The sequence below is a fragment of the Teleopsis dalmanni genome, chromosome 2 (assembly GCF_002237135.1).
Source record: "Teleopsis dalmanni isolate 2A chromosome 2, ASM223713v2, whole genome shotgun sequence".
Lineage (NCBI taxonomy): Eukaryota > Metazoa > Arthropoda > Insecta > Diptera > Diopsidae > Teleopsis > Teleopsis dalmanni.
In genome coordinates this window covers 74,191,591-74,203,219 of record NC_051847.1, presented here as the reverse complement: position 1 = coordinate 74,203,219, position 11,629 = coordinate 74,191,591, and positions in this window count along the sequence as shown.

Below are 11,629 nucleotides of genomic sequence, written 5' to 3'. Positions count from 1 at the left end.
ATGCACATAATTATTTCAGTCAAAGCGCACTCTGGACCTACCCCATTTAGTGGTTAAATTTCTCTGCCTTGATCCTGATTGATTTCAATTTCAACTTTCATCCTATTCACGGGGCTTTCAGAGTACTAGATCACTTTGGGAGTATTTTCGCAATAACTCCTATTATGCAGCTGAAACGCCAACATAAAAATTCCTTATCTGTCAATAGTTAAGAAAATAAAGTAAACAAAAAAATATGAAATCAGTTTCAACGTAACTAATGTAGTCGTAATGAATTTATCGCCAATAAGAAGAATAAGAGGTTATCTCTACTAGTCATTCATTAACCATAAAGTATTGGAATTCAACATAGAATTGAATAAATTGAGAATTTTTTAGTTACTATGTTTCATATATAGATCGACTAAAAATCTTTCACATTTTCAGCGATTGGTTAAAGCAGTTGATCTATGAGTTTTGCTTTCTAGGTATTTCTTGTTGTAATACGTCATGAGATCCCATCAATTCTGTGTAGATTAACAAATAGAAGTACTTATGAATGAGTGTTAGTAGAAATGATGAGTATTAGTAATAAAATAATAGATTCATCAAATTCTTATTCTTAATCAGTGTGTAAAAAAAGGAGTCGAAGTTTTCACCCTAGTTGTCAGAGTGATAGAGTTGATTTTAATAAGACGGTTCTATAAATCAATTGGGATGCAATTACTGTTGTAGGAAAAATTGAGTATGTACTTAACACAACGCGTTGTAGAGTTGCTATTAATGATTTTTTAATAAATTGATATTTGTTCTGTTTTGTACTCTAAAAATAGCAAAATCAGAAATGAATTATAAGAATCCAAGTTACTCTATATTATACTATTAGTATACTTTGTAATTTTTTTTTATTTTATCAATCTTGTATTATTTGATATTCCTTAATAATTTAGTCAAATATTTTCTTATCATTCTTCCAAAATTGATACGGCAGCTTTCCAGTTATATATACCCATATTGTAAAGCTCATTTATTACATTATTTCTCTAGCTTTATTTCGATTGCTCCTTTCAATCTCTGCACATACTTCCGTAACCCTGTAATTTTAGCGCTACATTCTAACATTTTCTTATCAATAAGTTTCATTCCTTCAAATCTGATACAGCAGTTCTTCAATTATATACACCCAATTTGTGAAGGTCATCTATTACATTATTGTTCTAGTTTTATTGCGATTGTTGTCTTTAATCTCTTTATGCTCCTATTTAAACTTGTAATTTTAGCACTACAGTCCAATATTTTCTTATCAATGCGTTTTATTCTTCAAAATCTGATACGACAGCTCTTCAATTATAGATACACATCTTGTTAAGGCTCTAGCTTTATTTGGATTGTGCTTTTCAATATTTGCTCATACTTCTGTAACCCTATAATTTTAGCGCTATAGTTCTAAATTTTCTTATCAATGTGCCTCATTTTTCCAAATCTGATGCTACGGTTCTCTAATCTTATCTATTTTGTGAAGGTCATCTATTACATTATTGCTCCGGCTTTATTTCAGTTGCTCTCTTCAATCTCTGTATGCTCTTCTGTAACTGTGTTATTATAGCGCTACAGTTCAATACTTTCTTATTAATGCGTCTTATTTTTGAAATCTGATGCTACGGTTCTCTAATCTTATCTATTTTGTGAAGGCCATCTATTACATTATTGCTCCGGCTTTATTTCAGTTGCTCTCTTCAATCTCTGTATGCTCTTCTGTAACTGTGTTATTATAGCGCTACAGTTCAATACTTTCTTATTAATGCGTCTTATTTTTGAAATCTGATGCTACGGTTCTCTAATCTTATCTATTTTGTGAAGGCCATCTATTACATTATTGCTCCGGCTTTATTTCAGTTGCTCTCTTCAATCTCTGTATGCTCTTCTGTAACTGTGTTATTATAGCGCTACAGTTCAATACTTTCTTATTAATGCGTCTTATTTTTGAAATCTGATGCTACGGTTCCCTAGTCTGTATCTCTGTAACTATTGCGCTACAGTTCAATATTTTCTTATCAATGCATTTTATTCTTCCAAATATAGTGTGACGATTCTTTAATTATGTACACCTATTTTATGAGGGTTATATAGCTCTCTATTGCTTTAGCTTTATTTCAGTTGCTCTCTTCAAACTCTCTATACTCTTCTGCTATCCTTCAATTTAATTTTGTAATATTAAATTTTTTTTATTGTGCCAATAAAGTCTTTTTGAACGATTTTACTACTACATTTGCGTTAATGAAATCTATGACTCATAGTTTCGAAATGTATATTAAAATTTATTGTTGGCACGTTACTAATATGCAGCTTACTAATATGTTAATTAAAGTGGAAATAACATTTGACAGTTGCGAGGTGACTGCACCCAAATTCTAGTACTGTTTTGATTGCTCTCCGACAGCAAGGCAAGATCAAAAATAACAAAAAAAAAATTAAATAAAAAAAAAACAAATTAAAACAGAAATGCAATTTAAAGTAGGCGTCAAATTTAAAATGTAAATATTTTTACTCCTAACATTCCAAAATGGTTAGATTTCAGTGTTCAGTGCAACAACGTTTGACGGTTCTGTTGTCGTCCTGCACTGCACAGACGATGTCGGCAGTTTTCCTCCCCAATGCAGTTCAAATAATAATTTCCGTTTGAACGAAATAAGAAATGCTTGAACTGTGAAAAAATCAACAAAGCCACCTGAGTTTATACAACAATAACAACAAACATAATAACGACAACAACGCTGGCAAAAACAACAATAACAACAATTACAATAAGAATAATATCAACATAAAGTGTAGATTGTAGGAGAAGCATAAAGCATAAACAGAAATTTAATATCAAAAAAGATGCAACGAAAAAATTTGTCTTAAGTAAGGCGTTGGAGGAAGTAGTATGGTATGCAGATTGCTGGATTGCAGTAAGAGCGCAGGAAATAGGAGCAAAAAAAGAGGAAAAAGAAGAAAAAAAAAACAAACAAAAACAGGTTGTTGTACTAAGCATGTATGAAATGGGAACATATACAAATACACTTGTTAGTATGTGAGATGACAGAGTAGCAAACACCTTGGAACACTTTGATTTGAGTCATTGTGAAGCGATGTCAACAGAAAGATGAAGAAGTCACTTATGAAGAAGCTGTAAATAAATACGAGTACTTTTTATTTGAGGAATTTAAGATGTTGCTAAATCTCAGTGAAAATAATATGTAAATAAATTATTCATATAAGTACATATACATATATTTAAAAATACTTTATTGAATGCTTTTTTTTCCTGGTTTTATGGCATTATTATAAGGTATAACACACTCTTCTACTGCTTTCCAAAATGTATTTATTGTACCATATATATTTTGATTCTTTGATGGTGACAGGATACGGTACGATTTGAGCTATTAAGTTGTTCCTTAAAGATCTATTTGTAAGATTGATAAGAGCCAGAAGGATTTTCGGTTTTGTTTGGATATATTGAATGGCTTAAGGCCATGTTATGTAGAGTGTCATGGGCACGTCGAAATTGGCTCTTTTCGGCAATGTCGGGATACGATACGATTTGACGTATTAAATTGTTTCTTAAAGATCTATTTGCAAGGCAGCTAAAAGGTAGAACGATTTTAAGTTTTGTTTGTATATATTGAGTGGCTTAGGGCCATGTTATGTAGAGTGTCATGGGCTCGTCAAAATTGACTCTTTTGGGCAATGACAAGATACGATACGATTTGAGGTATTAAGTTGTTCTTTAAAGATCTATTTGCAAGTCAGGTAAAAGGTGGAAAGATTTTAAGTTTTTTTTGTATATATTGAGAGGCTTAGGGCCATGTTATGTACAGTGTCATGGTCTCGTCAAAATTGACTCTTTTGGGCAATGACAGTAAACGATACGATTTGAGGTATTAAATTGTTCCTTAAAGATCTATTTGCAAGTCAGGTAAAAGGTGGAAAGATTTTAAGTTTTTTTTGTATATATTGAGAGGCTTAGGGCCATGTTATGTAGAGTGTCATGAGCTCATCAAAATTGATTCTTTTGGGCAATGACGAAAATGCATCACAGAAATTGGGTTCGTCAAAATTGGCTATATCAAAGAAAAATATCAAAGATCCGTCCTGGCGGTTTATACGGCTGTACAATTCATAACTATTAAAAAGATAACTGCAACTGGTTTTACAATGTATTTTGTTGTTGCAGCAGTGTCCTTAATTGAAGTTTATTCCTTAATTGAAGTGTTTATACCCATTCGCTTTTAGGTTCAAGCACTAACTCAAATGGTATTCACATTTTATTCACTGCTCTTATTATATAGCCATTAAAAACAGTTAGTTGGTCAATATAAATTTTTGCAATGGAAACATTAAAATTTAATAATTATTTGACAAATCTAAAAGCTTCATTCAACTGGAAATTGATTAATAATGAGATAAAGTTTTTACCCATAGTACAGTATTTTTTCAAAAGCTATTTTTTAAATATAGAAAAATAATATTTTTATTATTTTTTATTAAAAAGTAAATTAAAAATTATTCATGTGAAACGAGTTCTAAAACTCGGAATTAAATTACATTGCTGCAATTTTTTTTATTTTTACAGATAAGAATATATTAATTAGATTAAAAATTGAAAAAATTATAAAAAAAAATTAATCAAAATTGTTTAGGGTAAATTGTTAATAAAGAAGATGAGTATACAGGGTACAAAAGATAGGCTAATACATTTAGGAAGAAGCGGCCAATAAATTTAAAAAGTATCTTTTCAGTTTCAGGAACGAATAATTCCTTTAAGGTATTAACTATATTGTGTTATGTATTTTGTGATTTGGCAGCACTAATTCAGTAATATATGCTTAACAGAACTCTCGTCTATGTCATGCTATGAGTAGTTTTAATGATCCATTTTACAACATGGATCGTTTAACAATTTTGTGAAAATTTTTTTCTCAAAAGGTTTTTGATTTTATAATTAAGGGATGGCACTCATTTTTGACTTGGTTTATATGTATATAATATACACATATAAAGTTGTTGCATTTGAAGCAGTGAAATCAGCTATTAACATTTAAAATAACCTTGCATTCATCAAATCTTTTTGTATAGTGCGGCATTTAATCTAGAGATATGAAAGGGTCGTCATGTATATAATCAAAATTAACGAAGATGTGATACAAACCAATAATTATGATTGCTGCAGCTATATGATTACCAATTTTTATTGCGTTGGGTTGAAGATATAAATATAGAAAACTTCTTGTTTTGGCCTTGCTATGTAGGAGATTTCCCTAATTTTACGTTTTATCATGTGAACTTAATACTACTTAACTACTAAAAATTTTTAGTACGTATACGGAAATGTTTGTGTTTATGCTGATAATTCTAAAAATCTCGACGTTTTGAAAACGAATATCTATCAAGTTATAATCGATCACTTCCCCGGAGACCCGGTCTACCCATACGCCTTCTTCCACACTTTTTCGCTGGAGCATCTTCATATATTCTTCATATCTTCATCTATTTGTAGAATTATATCAATGTCGTGATAAAGCTCGTACAGTTCGTAGTTCATTCGTATGCGGTAGTAACAAAGATCTTACGAAAAACTTTTCTCTCGAACACTCCCAGTACTGCTTCATCATTCTGTGATAACGTCTATGCTTCTGCGCCATACAGAAGCACAGGAAGGGTGAGCCAATTATAGAGCGTAAGATTCGTTTGTCGAAATAGAGCTCTACATCAAATTTATTCACTGAGGCCATAGTAGCACCTATTAGCAAAGGTGATCCTTCGCATCATCCCCAGGTAGATTAAATCCTTTACAGATTCGAAAGTATAGTCGCCAGCCACTAGTCGGCGTCCAAATGACGCACATTTCTACAAGTAGCCGACATATGCTTCGTTTTGCCCTCATTCACCGCTAAGCCCATTTTTGCAAATTCCTTTTCGATACACTGAAATAAAGGTTTTATAGTAATCTCAGTCACAAAAGGGTTTTAAAAATAGTTGTACATATATAGTTTGTTTGAATTTTTATTTTGCGATTTTTATTAATTTCGGTTTGAATATTTTACAACAATAAAAATTATTATAATTGAGTAATAAAAATGATTATTTCTTGTAAAAACTTCAATTAAAAGTCTGGTTCTGCGAATACGAATCATTAACTTAAATTTTAATTAGTAATAAAAAATTTCTTTATAGTAGTATTAAATATACAAATAAGATTTATATACCTATTAGACTCAATTTTCTTTAAACATTATAATGTCTGCTTATAAGTGCTATTGAGTATATTCAACTTTTTAAGTAGTTTTATATAGAAATAAAAATATTTTCTAAATAACGTTTTTATTTATTTTAATTTTTATAAAGTACACTTAATATAAAATTTATCTGAAATAATTGCCTACCACAATAATAATTAATAATAATTGTTTAACTGTAATTACTTTGTTTTGCTTCTATATTCAAATTATTTAGCTGAATTCGTAGCCTTTCAAGTACTCATCTGAAACTTTTTTTTTTTTTTTTTTTTTGCAGTAGGTGGAAAGCATCGAAAGCCGCAGTGTGAGACTTGAACCCACTAAAACCACCTCTTAGGAATGAATGAAGAAGATTCCCACAGCAATGTGGGAACTTCATTCCAGTAATCAGGGGAGAGAGAAAGTAGATAGACTTAATACCTAGGTGAACTAGGTTCATCTAAGTCAGAAAGCAAGGGCATGAATTAAGAAGAAAGGATGATAATGAAGGTAGTGGGGTTACGGCTAGTTAGCGGGGGTGTGGCTAGTGATAAACTTTGTGACCAGGGTCACGAAAGCCGCGGTTAAAGAGAGGAATAGCGAGAGGATTTTGGCCCAGCTCGTCAAAATAGTGGAGAAGGTACTGTGGAGGTTTAAAACGTAAAGCTAGAACAAGGTCTACTGGGAGAGTATCTGGACAAGAGACATCAGGAGGGAGGTCGTGGAGCCGGGTGAGATACCTACGGGCAAGTGTCAAAAGGTACTCATCAACACGAGTAATCTTGGCATTGTGGTACAGAGTGGAGATAGGAAAGTGCTTGCCGTTGGGCTTGCGTTTATAGTTGGTGCAATCACGGAGAAGTTTCCGCTCAAACAGGCGGATTCTTTCCATCTGAGCAGAGGTGATGGCAGACCAAATAGGAAAGGCATAAGTGAGGAGAGGACGAATAAGCTGCTTATAGCAGAGTAGCTTAACTTTACAGTTAAGCTGGTTGTGTCTTCGAAGTGCAGTTTTGAGTTGAGTGTGCCTGAACCGGGCGTTACGGATGGCATAGTCAACATGTGATATAAAATTGTGTTGAGATGAGAAGACAATACCAAGATATTTCAGCTTGGGGACAAGCTGAATTGGAGAATTGTTGAGCCTGAGCTGAATATTAGAGGTGCTAAAACCTCTAGGACGATCACGCTGCTGGCCAAGAAAGGCAATGGCAGAGATCTTAGAGGGATTGAGTTTAATCTTCCACTTGGTGTAATAGTCGAAGAGGGCTCCAAGGTGGGTATTAAGCTCATTGGAAAGGCGGTGAGGATTAGATGACCGCATGAAGACAAGGCAGTCATCGGCGAAGCAGATTTGCTTAACAGGGGCCCGCGGAAAAGGAATGTCTGCTATAAACAGGTTAAAAAGAAGGGGTCCAAGAACCGAGCCCTGAGGGACACCGGCGTCGATGGGGAAATCTCGAGACAGAGAGGAACCGACTCGAACCTGAAAGGTTCTGCTGGACAGAAAATTGTGGACCACACTACAGAGCGCAGGGGAGAAGCCGAACTGGTGAAGCTTTAAAATTAAACCTTCAAACCAGACAGTATCAAAGGCTTTTTCAATGTCAAGACTTAATGCCACAGTGGGCTGCTTATTGAAAAAGCCTATGCATATCTCATTTTGGAGATGATGCAGGGCATGAAGAGTGGAGGTTTGGCTTCTGAAGCCAAACTGATAAGAAGGAATAATATTATTCCTTGAGGAGAAGGACTTCAGCTTGCTTGCTATGAAAGTCTCATAGAGCTTACTGACGGAGTTGAGGAGAGAAATGGGACGATAGCTGAAGGGGTCACATTTAGGTTTGCCACTCTTGGCAATGGGACAAACTATGGCCTTCCTCCATGGCTGGGGGAAGGAACCAGTGTTGTACGCATGGTTGAAGAGCATGGCGCACTTTTTAAAAAAGAGTGGTGAGAAACGCCTCATAGCGTAAAAAGACACGCAATCAGTGCCAGATGACTTTTTAGGGGCTTTAAGCCGAAGTATGTTAGTAAGATCAATTGGGGTGAGAAACCCTTGAGTGTCTTCAACATTGATGCAGTGAGCGGGAAACTGCGGGGAGAAAGTAACAATGCTTTCATTAAAAGCATCAAAAAGCCCATGCACTACAGAATTTGTAGTGGACATAAAGTGGCGCTCGCCTAGGCCAGCCGTAAGACGGTGATTAGTCACAAAGACTTCACCAAAGACGTTGGCTTTATCGAAGTCATCATATGCTATGGTGTTGCCATAGCGGAGATCAGAAATGGACCTATTTGATCCGCAGATTTGCCTGATCGTGCTGAAGACGTCAGGCCGGCACTGGGTGGCCCGAAGTTTGGCACTAAGGGAATTGAACCTGGCTTGGTTGACCCTCTGGGCAATTATGGTGTCCAGGTTCTTAAGGATAGCTTGGAACGCATGAGCTTGCGTGGATGCAACCTGTCTAAGGCGATAATATCTGCGGCGAAGCGATTTCCTCAGTTTAATGAGGTGAAGGGTAGTAGTATCAAGTGGAACTTGATAAAATTTGCGAACATGCACCTTCGGAACATGCTCATCAATTGTGGAGGCGAAGATGCTTTCAAGAGTAAGGGCAGCAAAATCAATCTCCACCGGAGTCATGTTCCTGTGTTCGGGAATGCTCAAATTGAGAAGGAGCTGGTCAAGAGTGAGATTGAACTCTGACCAGTTGGTGCTGGGAAAATTAAAAAAAGTGCGAGGACAGGCACGAGCAGCTCTGCAGTCGTGAAGCGCAAGCTTTACGGCTTGGTGGTCAGAAATGCCGTCGATGACTCGTGGGTCACCGAGGCTGGGAAGAAGGCGATTATCCGCTAAAAAAAAGTCAATGATACTATTGACATGAGTCGGAACCGAAGGAGCTACCACACTTAGAATAGGACTGACTGGGCTACTAGTTAGCCAGTTGAATAGCCTGGTGCCATTGAAACAAGAGGCAGCATTATTCCAAAAGGGGTGCTTACTATTAAAGTCACCACCGATAAGAAAGGGGTTAGGAGACAAGGAAGCAAGAGTGCCCAGATCATGTGGGTCAATGGAAGAAACAATAGAGTATGTGTGGTAGATGCAAAAGATATTGAGATCAGGGCGATTGGAGAGAGAAAGAGTAATACCAACCGCCTCAAGAGAAACAAGTGAGGGGATGTGAATCCTAGAACACTTGAGAGAGTCTTTTACCAAGATGGCGACTCCCCCACCGACGCCGTCCCTATCGAATCGGATAAAATTATATCCTCTGACATCAACAACGTCCCTGATATTGAGCCGTGTTTCAGTCACAAGGATGATATGAGGGTTGTTGCGTTCAGCAAAATCCGCGAAAAGAGCACGCCTAAGATTGGAGTGTATCGAATTGACATTTATGAGAATGATCCTTAGATCATTCATCTCAGTGCCAATTCGAGGACTTTCTGGACAAGAAAGGCTTTCTTGTCAGAATGGGGCAGAAGGCTGTACTGCTGTTTAATGCCAGCAGCAAAGGCGAAGATACCCTGAATATCAGGGAGAAAAGAGTCTGACTCAGGAGCACGAATAGGAGAAGGATTAGCTGTCTTAGGCAGCGAAATGGGTTTAGGGGTTGCGGCTTTAGCCGCAGAGGCAAATGAGACACCAGGTCTCACGAAATTTGACGGAGTCCTCAAGTCAATAGACATGAGGGGGGGGATTTTTTGCGCACGAGATTTATTGGCGCGAAGAGAACGCAGCTCCTTATATTTGGAGCAGCGGTAATTGGCCGGATGACCAGTCTGACCGCAGTTGCAGCACTTGGGGATAGTGGCTGCAAGTTGCTCCTGAGTAACTGGATCAAAAGCTGGAGGAGGAAGTTGACACTCGCCACGTAGATGAGACTCACCACAGCGTACACAACGGTGGGGGTAATTACACAGCTTAGCTGTGTGAAAATAGCGTTGACAATTTGAGCATTGAGGGATCTCATTACGAGATTTCTGCTCGAGTGAAATGATGATGTTAAGCGATGGAAGTCGCTTAACATTGAGAAGGGACTTTAAGTCTGTAGAAGGGATAGGATGGAGCTCCCAAATACAAGAATTGGCATACCTAGAGGGGTTACGCTTTGTGAAGCGCGCAGGTGGAGTGACCTTGGAGACCTTCGAGAAGGTGAACTCAGGTAAGTCAGTCGCCAAGGCCGACTTCAAGTCATCCTCATCATAGGATGAGGGGAAGTTCTTAAGGAGGACAGGAGTGACTCGGTCCTCAAAAGGAATGGAGGCAAAACTCTCAACTTTCTGCTCGCGGAGCAGGGAGTTGATGTTATAAAAGGTATCCTTACTCTTAGTTAGGATACGAGTGGTCGTGCCATTTATGCACTTAAACTCATAAGAGGCATTAGGAAAGGCTGATTTGATGGAGGAGCCAAGCTCCTTGACATTGACGCCACGGGCCGTAATGGCTGGTGGCTTGGAAGACTTAGTGGCCGAAGCCAACGGAACTGTAGAGGGAGTGGGAGGATTGGGACCCACAAGGACCTTAGTAGCTACAGAGGGCTTGGGTTTGGGCTTTGGCGCTGGCTTCGGGGTACTAATAATGCTACAGGCCGCCGCAGTAGAAGTGGAGGGGGGGACAGTATTTGCGGCGGAGGTTGAAGAGGAAGACTTTGGTAAGTTACTCGTGTACAGTGCCAGCTTGGTGGCAAGGAAGGAATTCTCAGCACGTAGCCGGGCGTTGGCAGCCTTAAGGGCTGCAACGGATTTTAAGACAGACTCAAGTTGCTCATCAACTAGCTTACGATTTTGGGAATAAGCAACAGTCCTGGGTCGTTTCAATAAAGGAGTGGGAGAGGTCGTTCCATTATCAGGTATATCATTACAGGTTTGCGTTCCTCCGTCTCTAACTTCCATTATTAAGAAGGAAAAGTGATAAACTCACGAGAATTAAGTTTTATAGGTACGAATAATTTGAATGAAAGAATAAGGAAAAGAGAATATATAAAAGAAAAATGTGGAAAATAGATAGACTAGGTAAAAGGTGTATATAAATATAGTAAGACTATAAATAAGATATAAACGTAATATAAATACAAATATAAATATAATTTAAATATAAATAATATATAGATACAACTATACATATAGTATAATACAATATACTAATAAATGTAAATATGACAAATTATAAATATATATACAATTATATATAATACAAATACAAATATAATGATATATAATATAATTACAATATAAAGTTAATACTAAATAACTACAAATGTATACAATGTATTGTATAAATAAGAGTAAAAAACAACAAAAAATGTTCCCTTTTGTTTTGTATAAATTTTGCGGCAACACTCACCGAGAATGAGAGTTGTCATGTAAATAATGATCAAGTC